This window comes from Juglans microcarpa x Juglans regia, chromosome 8D (assembly GCF_004785595.1).
Source record: "Juglans microcarpa x Juglans regia isolate MS1-56 chromosome 8D, Jm3101_v1.0, whole genome shotgun sequence".
NCBI lineage: Eukaryota > Viridiplantae > Streptophyta > Magnoliopsida > Fagales > Juglandaceae > Juglans > Juglans microcarpa x Juglans regia.
The window spans coordinates 7,267,703-7,294,921 of NC_054608.1; the positions used below are offsets into that span (position 1 = coordinate 7,267,703).

The 27,219-nt window shown below is 35.6% G+C and overlaps 1 pseudogene; it reads left to right on the forward strand.

Moving 5' to 3' along the window:
* Positions 1–11,487: 11,487 nt before the first annotated feature.
* Positions 11,488–18,215, forward strand: LOC121242815 (annotated as a pseudogene).
* Positions 18,216–27,219: the final 9,004 nt, after the last annotated feature.

The window sequence follows — 27,219 nt, forward strand, 5'->3', positions numbered from 1 at the left end:
TTTATGATGCCAATGGGCTATTTAGTGAGCTGAAGTTGATTTAGTTTGAGGGTTGGACATAATTGTAGTTATTATGCATGTTGTGTAGGGATCAAACTTCTAAAATAAATGAGTGCTTGAAATGCATTGTATATTGATCTAATGTGATAAAAATGGTAGGCTACATGTGTAAATTGATTGGTTGGATATATTGGACAAATGTGTGTACTTTGAATGTATTATGTATGGATGGAGCTTGTAAGAACAAGTTGATGGATAGATGGATTGTATATGGATCTTAAGTGATAAAGGTGTATGGTACATGTGTATGTTTGGTGGATTGTACATGTATACTTGGTTTGTTTGGATTGTATTATCTGTTTGTATGTGAAGAAGTGAACGGGCACCTGAGTTAATGTGGGATTTGGACTGTGAATGTATGGACGAAGGGTAATGCACCTGTAGTTTTGAGTTTATGGTGAAGTGTGATTAATTTGTAAGCCTTGTTAAGTGATGCTTTGGAGGTTAAAGTGAAACATGGGAGCACACTTTATGAGTTAGAATTGAAGTTGGGCTTTTAGGTTCGTAATAGACTTAGGATTAATTGAAAAGGGGTATGTTTCAAAGATTGAATGATGGCTTGTACAAGTAAAATGTAAGGAATGTATGCAGGATGGATTTGGATAATAGCATAAATCTAAGTGAAGGAAGTTTAAGTAATGGTAGTTTTATGCAAATTTTATGATTTAGTTTCTTTTGTAAATGAAAAGGGAATGACGTAAGGTTATGTATGAATGTAAGTTGTCATATGACATGCACATAAATGGACTGTATGGAATGAAAATGGCATGGAGTTCAGGTAAGTACTATGGTCATACTCTTATAGATTTTCTAAATGATATTAACATAAAAATGAATGAAATGTTGCTCTTTATAAAAAATAAAATGAAATGTTGTTATAAGAAAAATGTTATTTTTATGCAATGAAAGAAAAGAAATATTTTCTTAGGAATGAAATGATGTTTTATAAAAGTATGCTAAGGTAATAATATTTTAAAGTATACACAACCTTCTTTGGTAACCCCTTTTTAAGCATCCTAAGAATAGTTGTATGTATGGGAAATGGATGTTATATGTAATACATATTGTCTTTATGTTTTATGAAATGAAATGGTTTGATAAATGAAATGAATAAAAGGAAAAAACAGGAAGGAATGAATGAAAGGAAATGAAATGAATGTTTTAATGTTTGAAGCTACGTAATAGCTATGATTGAATGAATAATGGTACCAATGCCAGATTGCAATGCCGGATAAGTAGTACTAATAGTGTACCCAGTGTTATCTTTGACTGAAAGAGATTCCCAACCTGTTGCCACGGGCAGAATCTGAGTCCAAAAAATACTAATCCCAACACAAGGAGGTGTAACAATATGTACTTGTCAATAAAAAGTGATAAGAGTTAATTGGATGTATGAAATGATTTAGTTTTTTATGAAGAAATGTAATAGATGTGGGACATGTTTTATGAGGAATGAAAATTATTTTTAAAGAAAAACTCCACCTTGTAATATTTTTAAAGTAAAGAAAATGTTTTATGTAAAATATATAGAGGAATGATAAATGCATGAATGAAAACCTATGTTAGTATATTTTCACAGAATGAAGTAATGTTTACTAAGTATTTGACTTATTTTATTTTTTTGTATGCCCCGCCTAGGAACGAAATGAGCGCGGAACAACAAGATGAACATGGCCAAAGGAAAAATGAGATATAAACCTAGGCAAGTTTTATTAAGTATATGAACTCACATTTTGTAAATGGACTACATATTTTAGTTAAATAAATTTCGTTGCAAACTCTCTTTTAGATTTATGAAACATGTTTTATACTTTAACCTTACAATCTTTGATATCTTAGAGAGGAAAGTAAAAGTTTGAAAAAGTTCAGTAATTTTCATCTCATTTTTTAAAATTATTTGTTAAAAGTTCTACCACAAGGAAGGGTGTTACACACTTAAATTATCAAAATAAGTTAGATAATCTTCTGGATCCTTGTGGTCGGAAAATTTATTTCAAGCCATTTTTCTTTGTCTTTTATAGATGTTTCATTTAGGTCAACCAAATATTTAGACATACGAAATGTACATGACCATTGTCCTTTCATACCACACATGTGACATTTATCTTCATATTTCTTTATAGGTTAATTCTGCAAACCTTTGTTTTCATCGTGCTTTATTGCAGTGTGATTTCACTTCTAGTGGTATGTAGAATTTCTTTTTGAGAAAACTAGAATACACTCCCCTTGATTTCTATAACTTTTTCTACTATGTCCACGTTGATGACCACTATTTCCTTTATTACAATGAAATGAGATTTGATTTGCTTAAGGGAATGGAATAGACCCAGTTGAACGAGACTGTTGATTTTTCATTAACTGCTCTTTATTTTGTTAAGCCACTAGTAAACAAGATATTATTTTAGAATACTAGTGAACTTTCCCATTCGATATTTTTTGTTGCAGGAGCACATTGGAGGCATGATTAATAAGTTATTTATTTCATTTCGAATGTATCCTTGTTAGTGGCTTTTTCTCTACACAATGTCAATTGTAAAGTATTTTTTTAAATGTAAAGTTTTATTCACTAATAATCTTGTAACTTCAGGTACATTCAATGTTAATGAGCTTTTGGAAGGATCACACACTTCTGGTACACGTATCTCTCCTTTAAACCATTCTTTAGAATTAATAGATTTTCAATGGTGAGGGACTCAGTTTTTAGTTTTTTTATACAGATGGTGGCGAAAGAAAATCTTTGCTTTAGCGCGATCATTCAAGGATGCTTCATTTCTTTCCTTATTAATATTTCTAAAATTCAGTGCATCAAGATGAATCTCAACGTCAATGACCCATGATAAATAATTGTTGTCATAAACATTTGAAGGCAACAAATTCGAGTTTTGTAAGATTTAACATGATCTATAACAAATATATTAAGTATTAACTATGAAGAAGTATTTAAAATCAAACTAATATATAAAATATAAGAATACTCATCACATTGATATAATAATATTATACTCTATATAATATCACATAGATTATATCGAGATTTTATAAAATAATTTATATTACAATTAACAGATATCAATATTTATATAAGAGAAAGTTATAGTTCGGAAAAGTAAATATCTTACCAAAGGGCAAAGGAACAAAACAGTTAGTTAGAGTATCGTGTTGATAACATATGAAATTAAAAAGAAGTAACAAGATAACTAAAAGATTGCAATATAAATTTATCTCTTCAGGAGTTCAATATTATTCAATTTTAATTTTTTGTGTTCTACAAATGATTCTTTATGCACCCCTTCATAGGCTTTGGAAGATAATAAATACGAAAAAGTGATAAATAAATTAATGATGTAAATTAATGAGATATATTAATGAATTTAAGAATTGAAATAATTGATACATTAATTGGCTAGAACTCTACGATGTGGAATCTAAATGGTCATCCACCAAGTTTATGTATGCATTTACAATACTGTAACTTTTTTTACAACCCTTTATATAACCATATTTTAAATTGAGAACAATTCTATAAAATAAAGTTATTTTTATAAGTTATTTTATAAATATATCTCTATTTAAAACGTAATTGTGTAAATATTTCTATGTCTATAATTTTCCTTATTTTTCAAATCTCGGGCCCCTATTCCATAGCCACCACCTATTGCATAAATTAAACCACCTATAGTTTAATAATTTTATATTATTTTTTATATTTATTAAAACTATTTCTTGAAACGTACCCTTTTTTTTTTATAAATCAAAACTAGCCAAAAGACTATGTTCACATTTCATGTTTACAAATCAAAATTTGATCTTTGTATGATTTAGTGGAAGAATACGTGTCCTCATTAGAATGACATGACATTTGATTTCAAGAATTAAGGAAGAAATTAGGACGTTTAATCCAGGTCTGTTTTTTTTCCTTCTCGGTCCGAAATTTAAAAAATCAGATTCTGAGTTCTGACTCGAAACAAATTCAGGCCAAAATCCAAGTTGCAAAATCGGAATACACCCAATATCCCTTTTTTTTTTTTTTTTTTTTTGTTCAGTTTGAATTTTTTTCATTGGATGCTGAATATATATATTTTTTGTGTATTTTCATGGGAATTGGTACAATTTCTCAATTGATGCCTTAGATTGACTCAACAGTCAACTCCCATTTACTGCACCCTTAAACTAATGTCCTTGACAACGCTGTTCCTCCGGTAGTGGTAGTAATACTAGTAAAGCTCCTTGATGTCCTTCAGGACCTCAGGTCCCTCTCTGCCATGTTACAATTCACGAGTTAGTGCATCCTCATCAGTCCCATTTCCTTTTATTGCATTGCGTACTGTCTGCAGTATATCCAAGAAAATGCTCCTAGTCATTAATTGAAACTTATTTTATTACTCAAAATTAATCTTCGTTTTATAAAATTAATGATTGTAAAGATGAAAAATAAAAAAAGTTAAACCAGCTGGAATCATCCGGGTTTCGGCCCAGGTCTACTTTGGACTAACCTAATTCAGCTATATCCGAAATTTCATACCAGAATTTGGATGAATAGTCTTAAAAAAAAAAAAAAAAAAGGGAAAAAGACTTTCTAACTCTTGGTTAGATTTTTCATCACGACCATAAACCCGCTCTTCGTTTCTCCATTCATTTTTTTCCAAGATTGAGACGGGCAAGATAGAAACTTTGGCAACAGTTGTCCTACAATGCGTGGAGGAACAAAAAGACGTAATTAGACCCATCACGAGCCAAATATGGCCTTGTTTGTTTTCAAAAAACATCTCATCTCATCTCATCTCACCTCATCATTACAACTTTCTCAAATCTCCACAAAAATAAAATAAAAAATTCAACTTTTTCAAATCTCAAAATAAAAATAATATTAAAAAATATATTTTAATATTATTTTATTCAATTTTTTAACTTTAATCTCATCTCATATCATCTTATCTCTGAAAACAAATGGGCTGAATAACTGAGATGCTTTTGCGTCAAGAAAATGACAGTCAAAGTGATCGTGGTGTTAATCTCTGATTGGCAATAGTCCTTTTCGTCTGTCAGGCGGCTACCTAGCCCTTTTTTTTTTTTTTTTTTTTTTTTTCTTTGTTTGCTTGTAAACATGGTTGTGTTTTTCTCTTCTTGTTTTTATGTTCGTGCTGAATAGTACATGGCATTTCTTGGTTTTCGTTCGGAAGCCTAATTTGTTTATTTGGGAAGAGCTAGTACTCGTGGTTAATGTTGGCATTTGATTCAATTCTTTAAGAAGTAATTAGAGACTCCCTAGACTTATTTGTCATGACTTTTCCTTGAGAAATAGATCATTAACATATTCTAATCAAAGTCGAAACATTATCTGTAGACTGTAGTACGAAAACAATAGTAGCTTTAACACTTTAATGATCATTAGTTGTCCACATTGATCAAGTTGATGAAATTTTTGTTGATCAGTCCAGTCAAAGTAGTGGATCAGCAACTCATGCTTCGGAGACGAGGTCTACACTTGTCAAGCGTCCAGTTATTTTGTCTGACTTCTCCGATCTTTCATGGGAGGGACGGAGCATACAATCCATCTTCACCGAGCGGAAATGGATACCGATCTATGAGCAGCGGGGTACTGCATATCCAGATATGGTCAATGAGTTCTACCATGCCATGGGAGAACTTAGCGCTGATGCTCTGTTCTACACCATATCAGTCCGGAAAGTGAGTACTAATTTCTCTCTTCGCATTATTGCTCAGTTCCTTGACATTTCCTGTATAGCTGATGCATATCCTGCAGCGGCTACACGGGGACCAGCGGCTGCACCATCTGATTCCGACACACCGGTCGCATCCTCCACGCTAGCCCCGAATGTAGATTCGGATACTACTTTGGATGGTAGTGAGGATGAGTATCTACCTGATGATGGTCTCACAGACGATCAGGTGCGTCAGCTAGTGCGAGACCCATCGGCTCCTCCATATGATGGGAGCAAGGTGATCCGATAGGCCGATTGTATAGGATTTTTTAGAATGCTTAATTTGATTGTTGGCTATAACATCGATCCGAAAAAACACAAGACTGATTTCAGGATCGATCGAGCCAGATTTTTGCTGTGGACAGCACGGGGGGATCCCATTGATCTGGCATTGTATTTATTCCTCCGCATTCGATTGGAGTCACGCTTTTCCAGTAGAGGTAGTCTACCATTTGCATTGCTGATATCTAACCTCATACTCCGATTGGGGGTTATAGTGTCGGCCACGGAGCGGAGGTCGCCACAGATGGTGCCCTTTAACAAGATCACATTCAGCAAAAGCCAGGGGCACTTGCGGAAGACTGCACCAGAACAGTCTAGTGATCCTCCCACAGATCCAGCTTCTAGTAGTGCTACCGCTGTCGAGAGACAGCCTCCTGGGGCTACTTTAGATCAGGTACGAACTCTAATTGTGGAGTTCGTTGAGCCCATCATTGAGAAGCTTAGGGATCTGGAAGGATCTATTAAAATGTTGCAAGAGGATGTTGATATACTAAGGAATCAATAATTATGATCGTTTTAGTTATTATTTTACTTTTTTATGTTGTATTGAACATTATATATTTGAGATGTAATTAATGTATGGTTTTTATTTCTTGTGTTTACTACTTTGTTTATTTTTTTTAATTTTACTTGCCGTTCATGATAATATAAAAAATGATACTATCTTTAAAGTCATATTTATATAAATTTAAAAAAGAAATCATTATAAAGTTTTGAAGTTAATTACATAAAAGTAATTTATGAATTTATAAATATTTTAACTCATCACAAATCATTATATATAATATATATATACATTTTTATATTTTGAAAATGATAACAAATTAATGAAAAAAATATTTATTACTTCGATGGAAAAATCTATGCACAAATCCATACTAATAAAAAAAATTAATTGAATCTCTATCCGTTCGAACAAAGAAATTTAAGTTCGAACGGTTATTAACTTACCTCGGGAAAAATAAATTAATTTCCCGCCAATATTATTATTCGAACAGATTATATATTGTTCGAATGAATATTAATTCCATGTTCGAATATATTTTTTTTCCGTTCGAATGGTTTTCCTTTTTCGAGACGATTTTGTTCGTCCAAAATATCTTGTTCGAAAGAATATTTTTCCGTTCGAACGAATTTAGTAGCTTAGGCATTTTTGGAGACGTCTCCAAAAATGACTTTTAGGGTCCCTAACAAATTTCATCCCTAAAAGTCAAATTTCTTGTTGTGATATCCTGTATTTTAGTGTATTTTAACTGAATAATTATTTTAATTAATTTAAATATTAGTTCTCTTGTTTTAAAATTTATTGGATTTCTCGTTGGTTTATTCTATGATTTTTTTTTAAGTTGTGAGAATTATTTTGTTATGCTTTATTAATATTTATTATTGTTTTGCATTTAAATTTCTCTTAATTTAAATTAATTTATTGTGGAATTTAATTATTTTATTTTCATTTTATCATTAAATTTAAATTATTTTATTTGACTTGCTGTTTTAAAATTATTTTCGTTGGATCATTTTTGTGACCCGAGATATGAGGATTGGACCTCATTTCTTTCTTTTTGTTTTCTTTCTTTTTTTCTTTCCTTCTCTTTTTCTTTTTCCCTCTATTTTCTTTTCTCCATTCTCTCTCCCCGCGTGACCTGCCCTCCCTCTCTCCCTTACTTCCGCGTCGTTCTCCACCCAGTCCGCCACCATGCGCCACCGTCCGGCGACACCGCCCTTCCCATTGTCTTCCCCTCCCTCTGGCGACCACCCCCTCCATTCCCAGCTCCTCCCACGCCGCCGTTAGCCCCCATGCCCATCACCAGGCCGCGGCATCCTTTGAGCTCGCGCGCTGCCATCGCGCCACCACCGGTCACCATCTCTTCAACACTTCATCATCGATCTCCTAGCAACCTAACCCACCCATGTCCAGTTCCAATCCACCGCCGATGAAGCAAATCCATCAACATTTCTGTTTTGGGTATTTTTGGCCTAAAACCGCCTCCTACGCCGCCACCCACGGCCAACCACCACCACCACTAGCTTCACCGACATCCATAAGCCCTTCCCTATCAATCTCGGGTCTTGGTTTGCCCCTGTTCAAAAGTGAGTTTCTGAGACCCACGACCGCAGTGCATTTTACACTGTTCTGTTGCTGTGTCGTCACCTTTTGCACCTCCGTGACCTTTCAAAAATTATATTATAGCAATATAAGTATTTTTTCAAATACCTTTTGTAATTTAAATGTATTTTTGTACTAACTCATCTTACTGTGAACTGGTTGGTTATGCCAGACTGAATCCGAAGAGTAAGGGGGTCGGTTGGATTGGATTATGGAGTTGTTTGTGTGATTGGTTTATGATGTGAGATTTATTGGTGGTTTCGGATTTAAATATTGGTGTTTTGAGTCTGACGTTGGTTACGGTGGATATTGATGATTTTAGAAAGTGATGATATATTTTGGGATTATGAGAGTTTTAAGTTTTGAGGAATTAAAATAGATTATTTTAGAAGTTTAGGCTTAAATATCGAAATCCGTGAATGATTGAAAACTTACAGAAATTACGTGATTATTTTTATAGGTAACGATTTATAATCGACTTGACATTTTTTAGGGAAATTTTGAAAAAGATAAGTCGTCCAGGTAAGTGGGGTTCCTATACTAGATTTGCATAAAAAGAAATGAACTGAGGTTGGTTTGTAAAAATGTGCATGTTGTTTTAAAAAGAAAAAGTGAAAAACAATCTCAGTATATGTTTTGCATTCACTCATGAGATACGTATGAAAGAGAAAATAAATGTTTTTGACATGAAATGTGTAGACATGAGCAATATTTGACATGTTTCTGAAATATGCAAATGAGCAAATATGATATCATTGAGATTTTTATGCATGTCATACGAAATGATTTATATCTGTTTTTGATCAAATGGAAATGATATGAATATGTTTCGCACGTGTTTTGATATGATGTGGATATGATAAAACTTTAGCATACTTATTTGTTCTGAATATGGTTCTAATATGATGATACTGGTTCACGTGATATGGTTGGTACCAACATGATATGATATGATATGAGTGCACCCACTTTGGAAACAAAGTGGTCTTTTACGTGTTCTTTCTTGTGTGCACACTCGGGGCTCCGAAATTGAAAAAGGGAAGTTTCACAACATGATACTGTCTGGTTTGGCCATCGGGGATAGCACAACCCTACCATGGGGGTTAAATATGGTATATGACATGATATGATATAATAAGATGAAGATGTGCAGTTACGTTATGCCAAAGCAATTTTTGAATATGAATTTGGTTTGAGTAAGAAAAGATTTTAAAAGTCGCTCTGATTTTTCCTGACAATACGTTTTGAGATGTGCATATGAAAATGAAATGATTTATTTCTGCATACTAAACTTTCTAAAATTGGCTCATATTTACATACTAGTATATATTCTCTGCTTACTAAGTTGTGGATAACTCACTCTCTTATCTTCATATATTTTCAGATGATATTGATTACCCAACTGGGGGTCAGGACTAGAAATTAAAGCATAGCTAGATATGGACGGAAGGTTGGGTACCTAAGAGTACCATTGTTAGTAGAAGGATTTAATTTGAATATTTGAAGTACTTTATGTTATTTTGACCTATTGAGACCTAAAGATGTATCGTTTAATTTCGTTCAGGTTATTGGGAGATTGTAGACCCTCCTTTGGTTTATGTTTTTGTAATAATGACTTATAGAGTTTGTATTATGGTTATTTGGAAGATATGAATTTGTGTGCTAATCATGAAGTCCTTAGAGTTTTAAGTGCTTGGAGAGACAGGTTTGTAAGTGACAGGTAGTAATTCTCCGACCCTTCCGGGTACGGGCCGTTACACTTGTAGTGTTTATCTGCAGGGATTATCGAAGTACTCCTCGTTTTTTTTTTTTTTTTTTTTATTGTCTTTTATTATTTGTTGTTAATAATATAATGCAAGAAGTAAAATCTATCTCTTTCAATCAGTTTAAACTTTTAAAATAAGTAGCGATTTTACATAGTATCAGAGTAGAAGTCTTGAATTTAAACGTTGTCTCGTTTGTTTTCATATTTCCTCTCAACTCAACTCATCTAATCATTACAATTTTCTCAAGTTTCCACACGAAATAAAATAAATAATTAAATTTATTCAAATTTTTAAATAAAAATAATATTAAAAAAATATATTCTAATAATATTTTAACATTAATCTTAACTCATCTCATCTCATCTCATCTGTGAAAATAAATGAGGTTGTGAAACCTTTTGAGGGGACATGTGGTGAGTGGTGATTTTACACTTTTTACCTTAATACACATTTATAATCAAAATAGGAAAATAAATAATATACCACATTTATAATCAAAATTGGAAAATAACTAATATACCGCATTTATAATCCACGATGTTATATATATAGGTCTCATTTTAAATTAGAATCCTTCGACAACGTAAGTCTCGACTAGGTCGCAAAACCCAAGTCGTGCGCCAGCGTTTCAAATCCAAATAGTATCGTACCTGTGATTCAAACTTCTTAACGTGAAGGAAAGACTGCGAGATTTTGATAATGAGATAAGATGAGATGAATTAAAATGAAAGTTAAACGCTAAATAAAATATTATTTTTTAATATTATTATTATTTTAAAATTTAAAAAAATAGAATTGTTTATTATATTTTATATTAAAATTTTAAAAAAGTGTAATGATAAGATGAGATGAGTTGAAATTATTTTTATATTCAAACTCAATTTAAAGTTCTGTTTGGATATAAAAATACTCTCAACCCATCTCATCTTATCTCATCTCATAATTAGAATTTTTTTAATTTTTCATATAAAATATAATAAAAACTCAACTTTTTTAAATCTATTATTTTTTAATATTATTATTATTTTAAAATTTAAAAAAATAGAATTGTTTATTATATTTTATATTAAAATTTTAAAAAAGTGTAATGATAAGATGAGATGAGTTGAAATTATTTTTATATTCAAACTCAATTTTAAAGTTCTGTTTGGATATAGAAATACTCTCAACCCATCTCATCTTATCTCATCTCATAATTAGAATTTTTTCAAATTTTTCATATAAAATATAATAAAAACTCAACTTTTTTAAATCTTAAAATAATAATTTTATTAATTTATCTTATATTATCTGACTATTCAAACCAACCCTTAACTTACAGCAAGAAGGCATCCTTGGAAAAGGGGAACTGGGGGGGGGGGGGGGGGTGGGGCGTGGCGGGGGACAGGAGACATGCTTTGATCCACATAAATTATTTTCATTAAAGTTATCTAAGAAAAAGAGCCACTTACCTGCTTTTCATTTCCCTTCATTTTTCTCCAACCCGACCAACATTCATTCTTTCCCTCAGTTTTATATATATCCACATGCACACCAAGGTCTGGATACCATGGCTTCGCCAGTTCTGTTCCTTCTATTCTCTTTGTCATTTTCTCTCCCGTTCTCATCTTCAAGCTTGGATACCATTCATGAAGGCACATCCCTCTTAATTGAAAAATCGAAAGACATTCTGAAATCAGCTAATGAAGTTTTCTCTGCTGGCTTTTATTCCGTGGGTGATAATGCCTATTGCTATGCCATATGGTTCAATAAGCCATCCCGTGGCAAGAACCAGACTGTAATTTGGATGGCAAACCGTGATCAGCCAGTTAATGGAAGGAGCTCCAAGCTCTCTCTCCTCAAAAATGGAAATCTTATCTTAACCGACGCTGGAAAGTTCACAGTTTGGGCAACAAACACCCAGTCACTCTCCTCAGTACACTTATCTCTCTACAACACCGGTAATCTTGTTCTACAGAACATGGAAGGTGTTACTTTATGGGAAAGCTTTAATTTCCCAACAGACACCCTTCTTCCCCAACAACTACTCACTAGAAGCACAAGGCTCGTCTCTTCCAGAAGCCAGACAAACTATTCCTCTGGTTTTTACAAGTTCTATTTCGATAACGACAACACTCTCCGCCTTCTTCATGACGGTCTTGAGGTTTCTAGCGTTTACTGGCCAGACCCAGGGCTCATAAGCTGGGAAGCTGGAAGGTCCACGTACAACAGCAGTCGGATCGCAGTGTTTGATACTTTTGGGAACTTCAGTTCTTCCGATAATTTTACTTTCATGGCAGCTGACTCTGGGCTGGAGCTTCAGAGAAGACTGAAAATGGATGACGATGGTGATGTTCGATTGTACAGTTGGGACGAGGAGGGGGAGAAGTGGGTTGTTTCCTGGCAAGCCATTCAGACACCTTGCATGATTTATGGTATTTGTGGGGCTAATAGTTTTTGCAGCTATACTGTTGGTTCTGATAGGAAATGCTCTTGCCTCCCAGGATTTAAGATGAAAAATCTCACAGATTGGTCTTACGGGTGCGAACCCGACTTTCATCTTTCTTGCAATAGAAATGAGTCTGGCTTTCTGCTGTTACCCCGTGTTCAATTCTATGGTCATGATTATGGGTTCTTCACTAATTACACGTTGGATCAATGTAAGAATTTGTAGGGAATAAGTGTAGCTAAGACTAACACGAAATATAGTAGTGGAACTAAACGAAAGAAATTGATGACAATCACACAGAAAGAACACCAAGAATTAAGTGGTTCGACTCAAAATGAGCCTACGTCCACTGGTGGGGTCGGTATCGAAGATTTCACTATCAACAGAGATGGAGTACAGATCAATACAACAAAACTTCACAAGGAAGTTATCTCTCAAACTCTCTAGACTTCTTTCTCAAGAAAACACTAAAACAAGAGTAAAAATGAATTCTGAAGTCCTTGGAAGAGAAATGGGTGCCGTTTGATATTTATAGGAAAAGTGAGAATTCACTTTAGTGAACATTGGCTCGAGCGAACGTCGAGCGAGTGTCGAGCGAACGTAGATATTCTGCACTTCGCTCAAGCCAACAGTTGTGCGAGAGTCGAGCGAAGCTCTCTGCCTGAACTCGCTCGAGCTGGGTGTCGAGCGAGGGTCGAGCGAAGCTCTCTGACTTGGATATTGCTCGAGCTGAATGTCGAGCGATACTTGAGCGAAGCTCTCTGTCTGAATTCGCTCGAGCTGAGTGTCGAGCGAATGTCGAGCGAAGCTCTCTGTCTGAATTCGCTCGAGCTGAGTGTCGAGCGAATGTCGAGCAAAGCTCTCTGTTTGACTTCGCTCGAACTGAGTGTACCTCCGCTCGAGCGAACCTACGACACATGCACTATTCAATCAGAATTCAAGCCACCTCATAACAAATCTCCACCTTGGCTTGAACTCTGCCAAAACACAAAAAACCTCTGACCACAAAACCAATCCCCACCACCAAATCCCTTACGGGAATAACAAAATGCGAACATTAAGTCCAAACAAAGTTTGAACTTGTATACTGCAACTGGCTTAGTCATCATATCTGCTGGATTCTCTGTAGTAGCAATCTTCAGAATCTGTATAGCACCCTCTATAACAATCTCTCTGAGAAAATGGTACCTGACATCAATGTGCTTCGTTCTTTCTGTGTGATTGTCATCAATTTCTTTCGTTTAGTTCCGCTACTATACTTCGTGTTAGTCTTAGCTACACTTATTCCCTACAGAATTTATGTTTGCAACTGTGCAATTGCAAAGGATTCCAATTCACCTTCTCCCAGGAACCTGGCTTTTCAAACTGCTACCCCAAGACGTTGTTGCTGAATGGACGTCGTTCCCCAAATTTCAATGGTGACCTCTATTTGAGACTGCCTAAACACAATCTCTTCTCCTTCGCAAATCTTGTACAAGATTTCACACTAGTTTGCTCAAGTAATGGTACAGTGCAACTAGACAGAGCGCTTTATAAAAGTTGTGAAAATGGGATAGTGAAATTCATGCTCTGGTTTGCATGTGGAGTAGGTGGATTTGAAATCATCTGTATCTTTTTGTTGTGGTGTCTATTGAGTAGAACCCTGCAAGGTTCAGGTGTAGACAAGCAAGGCTCTCTTGTTGCTGTCACTAGGTTTAGAAGATTTACCTATGCTGAGCTCAAGAAGGCAACAAAAGGTTTTAAAGAGGAGATTGGAAGAGATGCGGGAGGAATAGTATACAAAGGAGTATTGCTTCATAATCGAGTTGTAGCAATCAAGCATCTCAACGAACCTAACCAAGGAGAAGGTGAATTTCTAGCAGAAGTAAGCATCATTGGAAAGATTAACCACATGAACTTAATTGAGATGTGGGGGTATTGCGCAGAGGGAAAGCACAGGCTTTTGGTGTACGAGTACATGGAATATGGTTCTTTGGCCCAAAACCTCTCATCTCATGCACTTGACTGCAAGAAGAGGTTTGACATTGCCGTTGGCACAGCGAAAGGCCTAGCTTATCTACATGAAGAGTGCCTAGAGTGGGTTTTACACTGTGATGTAAAGCCTCAGAACATACTCCTATACTCTTAACTATCAACCAAAGGTGGCAGATTTTGGGCTCTCTAAGCTACAAAATAGAAACCTCAAGAATTCAAGTTTCTCAAGAATAAGAGGAGCCCGAGGGTACATGTAACACCCCATATTTTAGTATATTTTTTTAATTGAAAGATTATTTGTTATTAATTTAAAATTTATTCTCTTGTTTTAAAATTTGTTGGATTTTTAGTTGTTATTTTTATGATTTTTTTTAGTTTACGAAAAATATTTTTGAAGTGCTTTCTCTAAATTAATTATTTTTATGCGTTTAAATTTCTTCTCAAATTAAATTAACTTGTTGTGGGGTTTAATTATTTATTTTCATTTTAATCATTGCGTTTGAATTATTTTATTTTACTTGCTGTGTTAAAATCGTTTCCGTTGGATCGTTTTTGTGACCCAAGATATGAGGATTGGACCTCATTTCTTTTCCTACATTTTCTCTTTCCTCTTTTCTTTTTCTTCTTGTTTTTTCTTCTCCTTCTTTTTCTTTTCTTTTTCTCCTCTCCTCTCCCGCGCGCAGCACGACTCTCCCCCTTTCTCTCTACGTCCGTTTCTTCTTCCACCCAGCCCCGCCGCCTCGCGCTGCCGTGCGCGACACCGCCCGGCCCACTGTCCTTCCCAGCCACCAGGGACCACCCCCCTGTAATCTCAGCCCCAACCGCGCTGCCGTTAACTTCCACGCGCATCACCAAGCCGCGGCACTCCTTGCGCTGCTGCGCCGCCGTCGCGCCACCCCCGGCCACCATCTTCTCACCACATCATCCTCGACCATCTAGCAACCCAATGGACCCAACCCCACCTCCGATCTGTCACTGGTGAAGCCCCCCCATCAACATTTCCGTTTTGGATATTTTTGCACTTCAACCGCCTATTGCGCCGCCACCCACAGCCAACCACCACCACCACTAGCTTCACTGACATCCTTAAACCCTACCATATCAATCTCGGGTCTTCGTTTACACCCGTTCAAAAGTGAGTTTTTGAGACCCACGGCTACAGTGCTTTTGGCACTGTTTTGTTGCTGCGTTGCCGCTTCTAGCACCTCCATGATCTCTCAAAAATTATATTATAACATTGTAAGTATTTTTTTTCGAAGAAATTTTGAGATTTAAATGTATTTATGCTCTAATTCATATTTACTGTTAATTTATTGGTAGTGCCGGACTGAGTCCGAGGAGTAAGAGGATCAGTTAGATTGGATGATGGAGTTGTTTGTGTGAGATTGGTTTATGCTATGAAATTTGTTAGCTGTTTCGGGTTTAAATATTGGTGTTTTGAGTTTGACGTCGGTCATGGTGAATATTGATGATTTTTAGGAAGTGATGATATATTTTTGGATTATTGGTTTGATGTATTGGAAATGTTTAGAAGGGTTTGTTGGGGCCTTTTAACATCTAGAAGTGTTGAGATATTTTTTCCTGTTGTGGAGTGTGAACGGAGAGAGAGTAGTGTGTAGTGTCGTCCTGATTAAATTGTTAGTAATTGTTTGGGACTGCAAACTGTAGGAATAAGTGTGAGTTATTAGAATTTGAGTTGACATTGGTTTTGATGCTTGTATTGGACAATATTGAGATTGGAATAGAATATTTTGGGTCGAAGTGTGGGCTGTCCGGATTATTATTTGGCTGATTGAGTTTGATTAAACTTACTGAATTATGGTCTAGAAATTGGGTATTAAGTTGTCTAAGACCAATTTTGTGTTGTTGGACTTTAATATTTAGTTTATATTATTTTTATGAATAGGTGACGAGACGGATAGAGACCGTATTCAAGTCATAGATAATGCGCTGCAGGAGTCAGGTAAGCGGGGTTCCTATGCTAGGCCTTACACGAATTATTTGAGACTGAGGTTGATTTTCTGAAAACTTTGCATATTTTTTTGTGGTGAAATGAGAACTTGGGAAAAAAAAACAAAAAGCCAACCTCGGTCGTTTATTTGCATACTCAAGAAATCTGTACGAAAAAGAGAAAAATATGTTCTGACATGCATTGTGTAGACATGAGCTAAATTCTGTCATGTGATTTCTGAAATCTGAAAAATGAGCGATATTGAGAATATGAAAAGTTGTGCATTTATTTGAAAAGATATTTTGGCTTTTGTGTTCAGTGTGTGTAAACTGTCTGATTCTGTTTTGATACTCTGTATTATTTTGATATAACATCTGAAAACCTTTGGCATGGTGTACTGGTTTTCGTATCTGACTCTGTCTCTGCTTTGCTCTGCTCTGCTCTGTTATGCTCTGCTCTGTTTGGGTTGGTACCAACTTCTCTGTCTCTGAGTGCACCCACTTTGGAAACAAAGTGGTTTTATTGTGGTCTTTCCTGTGTGCACACTCGGGGCTCCGAGAAGAATAAAGGAAAGATTTCACCTTTGTCTCTACCTGGTTTGACCACCGGGGTTAGCACAACCCTACCACGGGGGTGAAACATGGTCTCTACTCTGTTTGATGCTCTGTTTTGATCTGATGATGATACTCAGTTTATGTTATGCCAAAGCACTATGAGTTTTACTTGTCTTAAAACCATCGCTCTGTTACTTTTGAAAATATGTTCTGTTCTGCATGATAACTCTGAAAAATATTTTGTTCTGCATGCACTACTTTGTAAATGCTCATGTTTACACGCTAGCATATGATTTCTGCTTACTGAGTTGTTGATAACTCACCCCCTATTTTCATAATATTTTTTCAGATGATGTGGAGAGTCCAACTGAGGACCTGGATTAGATTGGTGAGCATGATTAAGCTGAGAGAGGATGTTAGAAGAAGGAACTCTAATGTCTTATGTCTTTTAGATTTAATTATATCTTGGGCTTGGGTTTAGTAAGACTTTTGAAGTTATTAGTTTGGTTTGTTATGACTACTGGGAGATTTTGGACTCCTTAGCTTATTTTGCTGCAGTAATAACTTTGTAGAGTTTCAGTGTGGTTATTTAGAGTACTTGAGATTGAGTTTTGCTAATAAAGTTTTGGAGTTTTATTTTAGTTGTGTTGGAAAGTATGTTCTTAAGTGACAGGTAGTAATTCTTCAGGCCAGCTGGGTTTGGGGCGTTACAGTACATGGCTCCAGAGTGGGTTTTCAATCTTCCTATCACCTCCAAAGTGGATGTTTATAACTACGGAATTGTTGTATTGGAGATGGTGACAGGAAAGGGACCAACAAGGGGTGTCCATGCTATAGACAGTGGAGGGGAGGCAGAACCCAAAACACTGGTTACTTGGGTGAGGGAAAAAATGAATGGAACGGCTACAATGGCTTCCTTGCTTGAAGAGATCGTTGGCCCAGTACTAGAAAACAATTACGAAATGGGTAAGATGGAAACTCTAGTAACAGTAGCTCTGCAGTGCGTAGAGGAAGAGAAAGATAGAAGACCCAGCATGAGCCAAGTAGATGAGATGCTTTTAATCCAAGAAAATGATAGTCACAGTGATCATGGTGTTAATCTCTGATTGGAAATGGCACTGATTTTCTCAAGAGATCGATGGTCGTATTTTGCAAATCCTTAGTCACGAATAAACTTTTTTTCTTGTAGCGGTGGAACTGTAGGTGTACTTGTAAGCCTGGTTGGCAATGTGTCATCCAACAAATTAGGGTCAAACTGGAGGCTATTGATCCTAATGGTTGTGCATGTGTATTAACTTCTTTTATTCTCTGTTTTTTTTTTTCGTTTTGAATGACTTATATGTTTTGGGAAATTTCCATGTCTATCGCAGGTGTCTTAACTTTGCATTATGAAGTGAATTAGCGTTTTGTATATTTTTCTTTTATTTTTTGGTGTTTAAGTGAGTTTTCCAGATGCTTTAAATTGATTTGGCCTACAAGTTGTGGTGAATTCAATAAGTTTAGTATGGTTGCATATGCATGGACCATTCGTGAGAGTTTGGATCATTACTTTGATCTATAATGCGGCAAAACACTATTGTAATGCTAGTTGATTTAGTAGGATTGCATGACATGCTAGAAATGGATAAAATGTTCATCCCTGATGTACCCAAAACATTTCCCCCTCCCACAAAAGTTCCTTCCAAGTCAACGGCCACCGAAAATATATATGAAAAGAGTATGAAGAATTCAAATCTTAATTATCATCGATCCACAGTCGCACATGATAATTAATTATATTTGAAGTACTTATCTATTTAAGTGTATGATAGGAAATGACAAATCTAAGATGAAAACTATCATTGCACAAAAGGAAAAGTATAAGAAGTTGGTTATACTTGACCATCCGGCCATAAGCAGAGGCACGATTGAGGCACTTCTGGTTGGATCTAGACAGTTTAGGTCTGTTTGGCAATACAACTATTATCTAGTATTTTTAGAAATTTCTATATATTTCCTTCTCAAATATAACTTAAACACAAAACACTTTTAATTTCAAATTTTCAACTTTTTCATCTAATCATTACCTAATTATTACAACTTTTTCAAACTCTTAAACAAAACACAAAAAACAATACTACTTTTTTAAATTTCAAAACAAAAATTATATTAAAAAAATATATTCAAACAATTTTTTAATTTTATAATATTTTTATTCAACTTTTTCTCTCTCTTTTTCCAATATCCACTAAAATATTTTAACTCAAACTATTTCACAATTATTCACAGATATATTCTAGGTATCCAAACAAAGTCTAAATTTCTTTAATTTCGTTTTTTAATGGCACGTGGTACTAAGTCACCGGTGTTAATGTAGCATTTTAAACGACTAATAATGGTGTGCTAAAAAAAAGATTTATATGATCAAATTGGAAGCACAGAAGGTAAAACTTTAAAATAAGAATATAGGGATTGATCAGTCCAGAAACCAAATCATGTGTACTATTTTACTATTTAACTCTTATTATTTTTCAAACATATATGTGTGTTTATTCTTCTAACTTAACAACGCCAAATTAGTTCTCTTTTTGTTAAGTGGTAATCAAAAGATCAATTTTGATAATTTACTTTTCAAACTTTAATAATTATGAGGTCCACCCATATTTAGACTTGGGCTTTTTAAGTGTGACAGAAGCCTAATTACATGACAAATTAACATAACTCGAGTACAAGTAATTGAATAATTTCAAAACCTTAGAAACAGAGATGTTGTTACACCTAATAATTTCAAAATCGACAACTTCCTTGCCCTCCCCCTCATCAATAACCGTAGTTGCCATTGCTACTTCAGGCAAAGGAGCGTCCACCGTCATCTCCTCGGTCAAGACGACAGTCTCTATCAATTCAATGTCTTCAGAGGAGACGATCTCAACCACGGGAACAGTTTCGGCAACAACTCCTTGAACCGGCGCCATTGTAGAAGGACCCTCGGGAGGAATGGGAATGTTGTAAGGGTTAGATCTGAGGAGGGAAATCCTCCGGAGCCTCTTTCCTTTCCCCTCCAACGGCGGACTGGGGGAGCGACTATAGGCTCACAACGTGACCTCCCTTATTAGGAAGCCTATGTCAGAGCGCAAATTGGCCGAGGGAGCCAAGTGCCGACAAAGGCTATCCTCAGCCAGCAAAGCTTCTGAAGAAACGTTGTCTGGATGCACTTTTACCCAAGCTTGAATGACCTTGAGCCTGAATGCCTCCTCTGGGGTCAGGCTAGGGCAACAGCCCTTGTCCCCATGCACGGCACCCCATGTGGCAGAACAGGGGAACAGGCGCCGAATGGTCTGCTCAACAGGAAACTCCCATCCATCCATTGACATAAAGAAGAACCGGCGACTCCACCCCTTCACAACGGTATACTTCGCCTCCAGCCAAACCAACTCCAGGACTGGCTATAAGCCATAGATGTGCTGACCTTTCCTTAAAATGTTGTGGGTGAGAAAGAACTCTTGCATTGTGAGATCTGCGTAGTTGGACTCGGCCACCTCTAATGCGCGATGCCAAATAACACAGCACGAAACAAGAATCCTCCATGCACTTGGAGGGAGATGAGTGAGCGCCAACTCAAATAAGGCGAATACTTCTCCCACCGACCAACATAAGGGAATTAGTGAAATAGACTATCACAGAGGGGGCAAGGGCTTTACATGGGCAAGATCAATGGTTGACTCCCGGGGCTTTAAGAATCCAAGTGTTCCACAAAGTACTAGAATCCCTCGATCACTGCAATTTCAACAGAGCGTATCTGCTTATATGATGCGAGAAATAAATAACTGTCAGACATGAGGTCATGATGAAGGGACTGAAGGAATGCCATTCAATGCAGAACAGAACCATCACAATGCAACCATATAAGCTGGAGATCAACCATTGCAAGACTTAGAATAAAAGCGGCCAAGTAGTCTTGCAGTATAATGACTAGGGGAATGAAGGAAGAATTCTACTCGAACCTGTTTGAGAGAAATTGGTGGTATAACTATAAGGAGATTTCCCCCCTTCACAAAGCCTACTGGGCCTTAGCCCAATACCTGGCCATAGGGTCCCAAGACCACCCATGAAGCAAGGTGCCTACAAGGAAAAGTAATCGAGTGGCTAACTGGACAAATATGCCTGAGGAGGCTCGGCTACACTTTGGTCATGGGAACTTGCACAAGACATAACGGAAAATATAGAGAACCCTCAATCCGCTGACATAGGAACGTCGACGGCTCACAAAGAATAAAAGCAAGGCCAGGGAACCAGGCCGCATTAATGGCACCACTACCCAGACTGCATGCCACAATAATGGTGCTGTCACAGAGCCACGCCACGCTAAAGACCTCTAATAGAAGGAACAACACGAAAATCACAGACTCTGTAGGGACAGACATGATCTGTCCCCTCCCCAGACTCATGATATAAATAGCATGTCGCAGGTACGACAAAGTCTCTTTGATTCCAAGACTCTCTCACTTATTTATAAACTTCTAAGAGAATTTACTGACTTTGGCATCGGAGACTCTCTGGCCCCAAGGCCGCCCTCTTCGAGTTGCCTTCTTTCATATCTTTTGCAGGCCCAAGTTCTGGAAACTTGAGTTGCCGAAACATGGCCTAAAGGCATGGGAAACACGATGTTAACAATAAGAATATAGGAATTGATCAGTCCAAAAACCAAATCATGTGTACTATTTTAGTATTTAACTCTTCTTATTCTTCAAACATATATGTATGTTTATTCTTCTAACTTAACAACCCCAAATTAGAACTCTTTTTTATAAGGTGATAATCAAAAGATCAATTTTGATAATTTACTCCTTACTTTGAAACTTTAATAGTTATGATGTGCACCCATCTTTAGACATGGATTTTTTCGAATTGAAGAACCAATTAATATCCTAATTGATAAATCAAAGAGCACATCACAAAATAGATTATAATTTTAAGGGATTAAATGTAATTTGCCGAATATTCTTCATGTCATTTTTAAATATAACTAGTCATCATCATAGTAGCAAATGACTTGTCAATTCTCTTGCCACCCATTGATTGTTGTTTGGAGATAATTAAGATAAAATGCTTCTCACTGAAAATATTTATGATTGCTTGGTGTCAGATTAAGACAAAAGCAAAAACCAAACAAGGATGGAAAAAAAAAAAAAACTAAATTAAAGTCCTTAAGAAAATGTGAAATTTATTAATTACTAGACGCCCTATAATGTTTTATTTTTTCAAATATTTCTTCTTCGTATGGAACATGCATGATACTATATGGAAATTAAAAAAACAAAAACCAGCATAACTCATTCGATGAAGAAACATTAAATAAACCAAAGTCATGCCTTGCCACAGAATATTGCCCGCAACTAGTTCACTTGATTGGATATATTATGATCGCAGTCTTTGCGTTGTGGTTTTCAGTACTGTCGCAATAAAGGAGTTTCAAAGACGGCATCAAGTTGGAAGAATATATTAAGATATAGACGGTGTTAGCAGGCCGTTCAGCGAAATTTGTTGTTCTTTTTTTTTTTTTTTTAATATTTTTTTAACATACAACTTTACTAATAGTCATTTCTTTAATTATTAAATAAAAATTAAAAATTAAAAATTAAAATACTCGAGCGGTAATAATGAGGGGGCTAAATAGCATTTTCTTTAAGATATATAGTCATCTCTAACATGATGACATTTGATTAGTGTCTTCTCAATTTCAACCTTATTGCTTGCTTAAAAAACATGGCAGGACTTGAAAGTGAGAGCTTAGAGCATTAGTAGTGGCCTAGTTAAAGTTTGGCCAAAATTTGTCTAGAAAATTCACTTTTATAAATTTAGCTAACCATTTTTAAACAACATCAAATAACAAACTCTCTAAATCTATCACTATTCTACTAAAATATTGATTTTGACCTTTACATTTATTTTAATTCTAATGGTGATTGGAATATCTATCAATTTCTCATTACATGGATCGCATTGTATGGGTCTTCACATGATGATTTATCAAACATACCAATTACCAAAACTTCTTATCAATCTTAGTATTACCGAGATTTACCACTTCTGGAGCCTCAGACTAATAAAATATATAGATAGGTAGAGAAATGGAGAAAACTATAAGATAAAAGGATATATCTAGACCAAGATGATCGAAACCCAGAAATCCATTCAAGATGAACAAAACCCATAAACCCATTTCCCACACAGAGCATCACCATCTACCCAATTAAAGAGAAGATGTAAAACGAAATTATAAACCACAAGAGAATTCAAATCAAATAAAAAAAAACTCCAAATCAAAAACCACAAGAGAATTCAATTTTCTAGAAAAAAAATCGAGAAAAAGAAAAAAGAAAAAGAGAGAGAGAGAGATAGAGAGAGAGAGGCGACGATGGCGTGGCTTACCAGGAGGCATTCAGTGGCAATGGTGGGAGACATCGATCGACAGCGTGGCTTACCAGGTGGCAGTTGGATGCAGTTGTTGGATTGAGTTTAGGATTTGGCCAAAATGGTTTGAGTTTGGGGCACTAGGTTTGTTGTGGAGCTTTGTGCTTTTGGGTTTCTTTTTTGCTGGAGTTGTGGAGCTTCGCGAGCGATGAATAGCAAGCAAGAAGAATAATTTTTATGCCCAAAATAAGATTTGGTTAGCAACTTGGGCTGACCAGATTTGGCTAGTGAAAATAACTTTGGTTAAAAACACTGTAGATATATTGAGTCTATTGTAGTTAGCTTTTATGCAACCTAACTAAATAATTTAACTAAGTTGATTCCACTACTAGTGCTCTTAGACCCAATATTAAGATATTATATGCATAAATTTGGGGTTTCCACCAATTGAGGATTGTAAGACTCGTTTGGTTTGGTGCTTATCGGCGTACGAGGAGATCTCAATAGTGCACCCTCAAACCTGGCCATTTGGAGTGCTTTGTTCCGAGTGTAGAAATGATAGGCCTCGTGGTCAAATCAAGAAGACCAATCCAATGTGTTAGAAAGTACAGCGGAAAAATACCTCAAACTCAGCTTATAAAATTGCTCCACAAGTTTCTCCAGATTGACAAATCTCAAGCGTTTTCTCTTAGTGGCGAAGTGTACTATGTAGTATAAAACTATAGTGACACTTAACAAATCCACAGCCTAAATATCTTATTAAAAGAGAACAAAAAGAGAAAATTCTTTTGTGTATTTCAGATAAATCCCAAAACCAACTAAGGGGAACTATTTATAGTCAACCTACACACGGCTGGCATTAAAGGCCAACATTCAATTGCCATTTAAATATCAGTAACGCATGGCCATTAAGCCATGCATTACAAGCAAGTAACGCATTTACACACAGGAGAGGAGGGGTTAGCCCCACGTGGGCGTCCCTCCATTCAATATCTCCCACTCGCACACAGTGGATATGACCCTAGGTCTACATCTCTCTAATGTTCTCAATCTTGTTCATATAAGTAAATAGACCGTGCGACCACCAAACACATCTGTAGAAAGGTGGGAGTACATACACCAAATCTCTCCCGGAGAAGACTAGCATAGTAACATCCCTAAAGTGTCTGGTCATGTCCTATACATATTCGATTGCATTAAGATCAAGCATTTTTGAACCCTCTTAAGTTTAAAAAAAAAAAACACAGAACAATGCTTGACTACCTCTAAATCATTTCAATTTGTTCACAACCTTAGCCGTTACCAAGATGTAGCGTCATAGTTTGACGTCAGTAAACACTATCGAAGATACGATATTAAAGAGTTTTCCCTTTGCACTCTTATCACTTAATTTTGGTTGAACCGCTTTCCCATCAATGCCTTTTTAGACCGTATCAATCATGGCCATAGACAACATGTCAAAATAGCAGACATCACAACCTCCATCTCGTGACTAGGGGTGTAACTGGTCCTTTCTAGTCCGGTTTTGGATAAAATCTAGGACCGAACCGGTATATACCTGTTTTACATTTTTCAAAACCGATTACACACCGGTTACCTTCCTAAACTGGTACTTTCGATTTTACTGATTTCCTATCCGGTTCGGTCTGATTTTTCCCTTCTTTTAAAATGTAAGCTTGATAGTTTATCATTAAAAATTTGTTTATAAAAAAAAAACTGATTTGAAAAAATTTGTTTTATACTTTTATTAAAAAAATCTGGTTTACTACAAAAAATCCGATTAACTAAAATCTGTTTTACTAAAAACTGCTTTTCAAAAAACTGTTTTACTAAAAAAAATCTGCTACAAGCTTATAAATATAACTACTACAAAAACTGGAAAACAAATTCTGCAATAAAAAGAAAAATCTGCTATGACTAATGTATACAACTTGCAAAATTTACACATCATGTATTAAACAAAGCACTGCAAGTCTGCAACAAATCCATACATGTTAAAGGAAATAGTTTACACATATTTTTTAAAGCAGTCATAAGAAAACTAGAGAAAATGAAGATCCATTTCCTCTTATAAATTAGAAAACTCACCAAAAACTCAATAATGGACATCAACAAGCCTATGAGCCTATAGAATAAAATAAGTTCAAAAGTCCAAATTAGAAGTCCAAAAGTCCAACAAATTACAAGTCCAAAAGTCTAAATTATAAGTCCTTGAAGTCCAAAAAATTACACCAAACACTTAAAAATCTGAATTACAAGTCTAAAAGTCCAACAAATTACAAGTCCAACAAATTACAAGTCCAAATTAGAAGTCTAGATTAAAATAACTTAGAACATCGAACAAAAAACTTTAACTAGAACCAATAACTATGCACCAAGCCACCAACTCCAATAGTCCCTTCAATAATCCTTGCAATTGTATGAAAATAAATCAAACAATTAATTCCAATAAAAGGTTAGTAATTACATTAAATAATAATAATAATAAACTTAAGGAAATATGTTGTACAAGTTGACCTACCTTAAATTTAATTATCTCTAGCCAAAGAAGTAGGTCTTGAAGAACTCCCTAGGTCTTTCATGAGTTATACACAAAAGGGAAAAAAACAAGCATAATAATTAAAACAAATTACTAATATGATTTACACTTTAGAGATATTTAAAGAAAATGTGAATGATGCTACATAGCTGTATCAATTTTCTCAAACTCCTTAACATCATGCATTAAAGTGCGAATGTTAATCGGGGCAGAAGAACGGATCTAATTTTGTGTACAAATAAGGGCTTCTACCATAAGTGTAGATAGGCTACTGTGGAAAGGATAAAGTACTCGACCTGCTGTGCTGAAAGCTGACTCAGAGGCCACTGTAGATATCAGAACTGGAAGAATATCCCATGCAACTTTTGAAAGCACACAGTATCTAATGGAGTTGACCTTCCACCAAGTCAACAAGTCGAATTTCACATTATCTTCTTCACATTTTTCACATAAATATCTCTCCAATTCAGATTTACTCTCCAAAGAGTTCTCTAACTCCAAATGCTTCTTAATTTGTGCACCGATAAATGATCTGAAATCACCTTGACCTACCCCAACAGTTGAACTTGTACTACTAGCCCCTCCCTTGCTTGATTGGCTCATACTTTAATCTTGTGCCTCAACATCCATCGTTTTCACAATAACTATTATATAAACGAGTCAAGGCATCTTGAACCGATACACCAACATAAGAACTATTGAACTATTATCCTCATATATTCCTTCAAAAATAAATATTAGACAACGCATTTTATATCGAGGATCAAGACCCAATCCAACATACAATACAATATTCATTTTTTCAAGATTTTCCCAATACTCTCACATTTAGACTTCATACTAAAAGCCATTGTCCTCAAATTATGAGGCCCTTCCACACACTCCAAATTAATTGTAGCTTGAATTGTCGCTAGCTCAAATACAAAACTGTTCCAAGTGACATAATTGGTCCCCGAGAAACTTAAGGTTGCATCGTAAAAAAGTTTTAAAATTTTTACAAACAACCTAATCTTATCCCAATCATTCATGGTTGGAGGCCCTAACTTGGATACCCCTCTTTTACCCAACTCACTTACATCATCATCATCCACACTATCATCCTCCCCAACGCTCTTAACATATCCCGAATCTTCATCCTCTCATTGTTGAAATTCTTTTTGAAACTTTTCAGCCCTATCCAACATCATATAAGTAGAGTTCCAACGAGTTGCTACATCCAAGCATACACTCCTTTTACAAGTGATATCCTCACTATAACAACATTGCTTAAATGTGTTCAACCTTTGTGGGGATGATTTCATATACTTTGCAAGAATTATACAGCCCCTCTAACTCTTGCAATTGATTGATCATATTCTTTCAACCCATCTCGAACAATCAAGTTTAAGATATGAGCACAACATCTCATACGCAAGAACTCATGTTCCAAAATCGTATCCTTT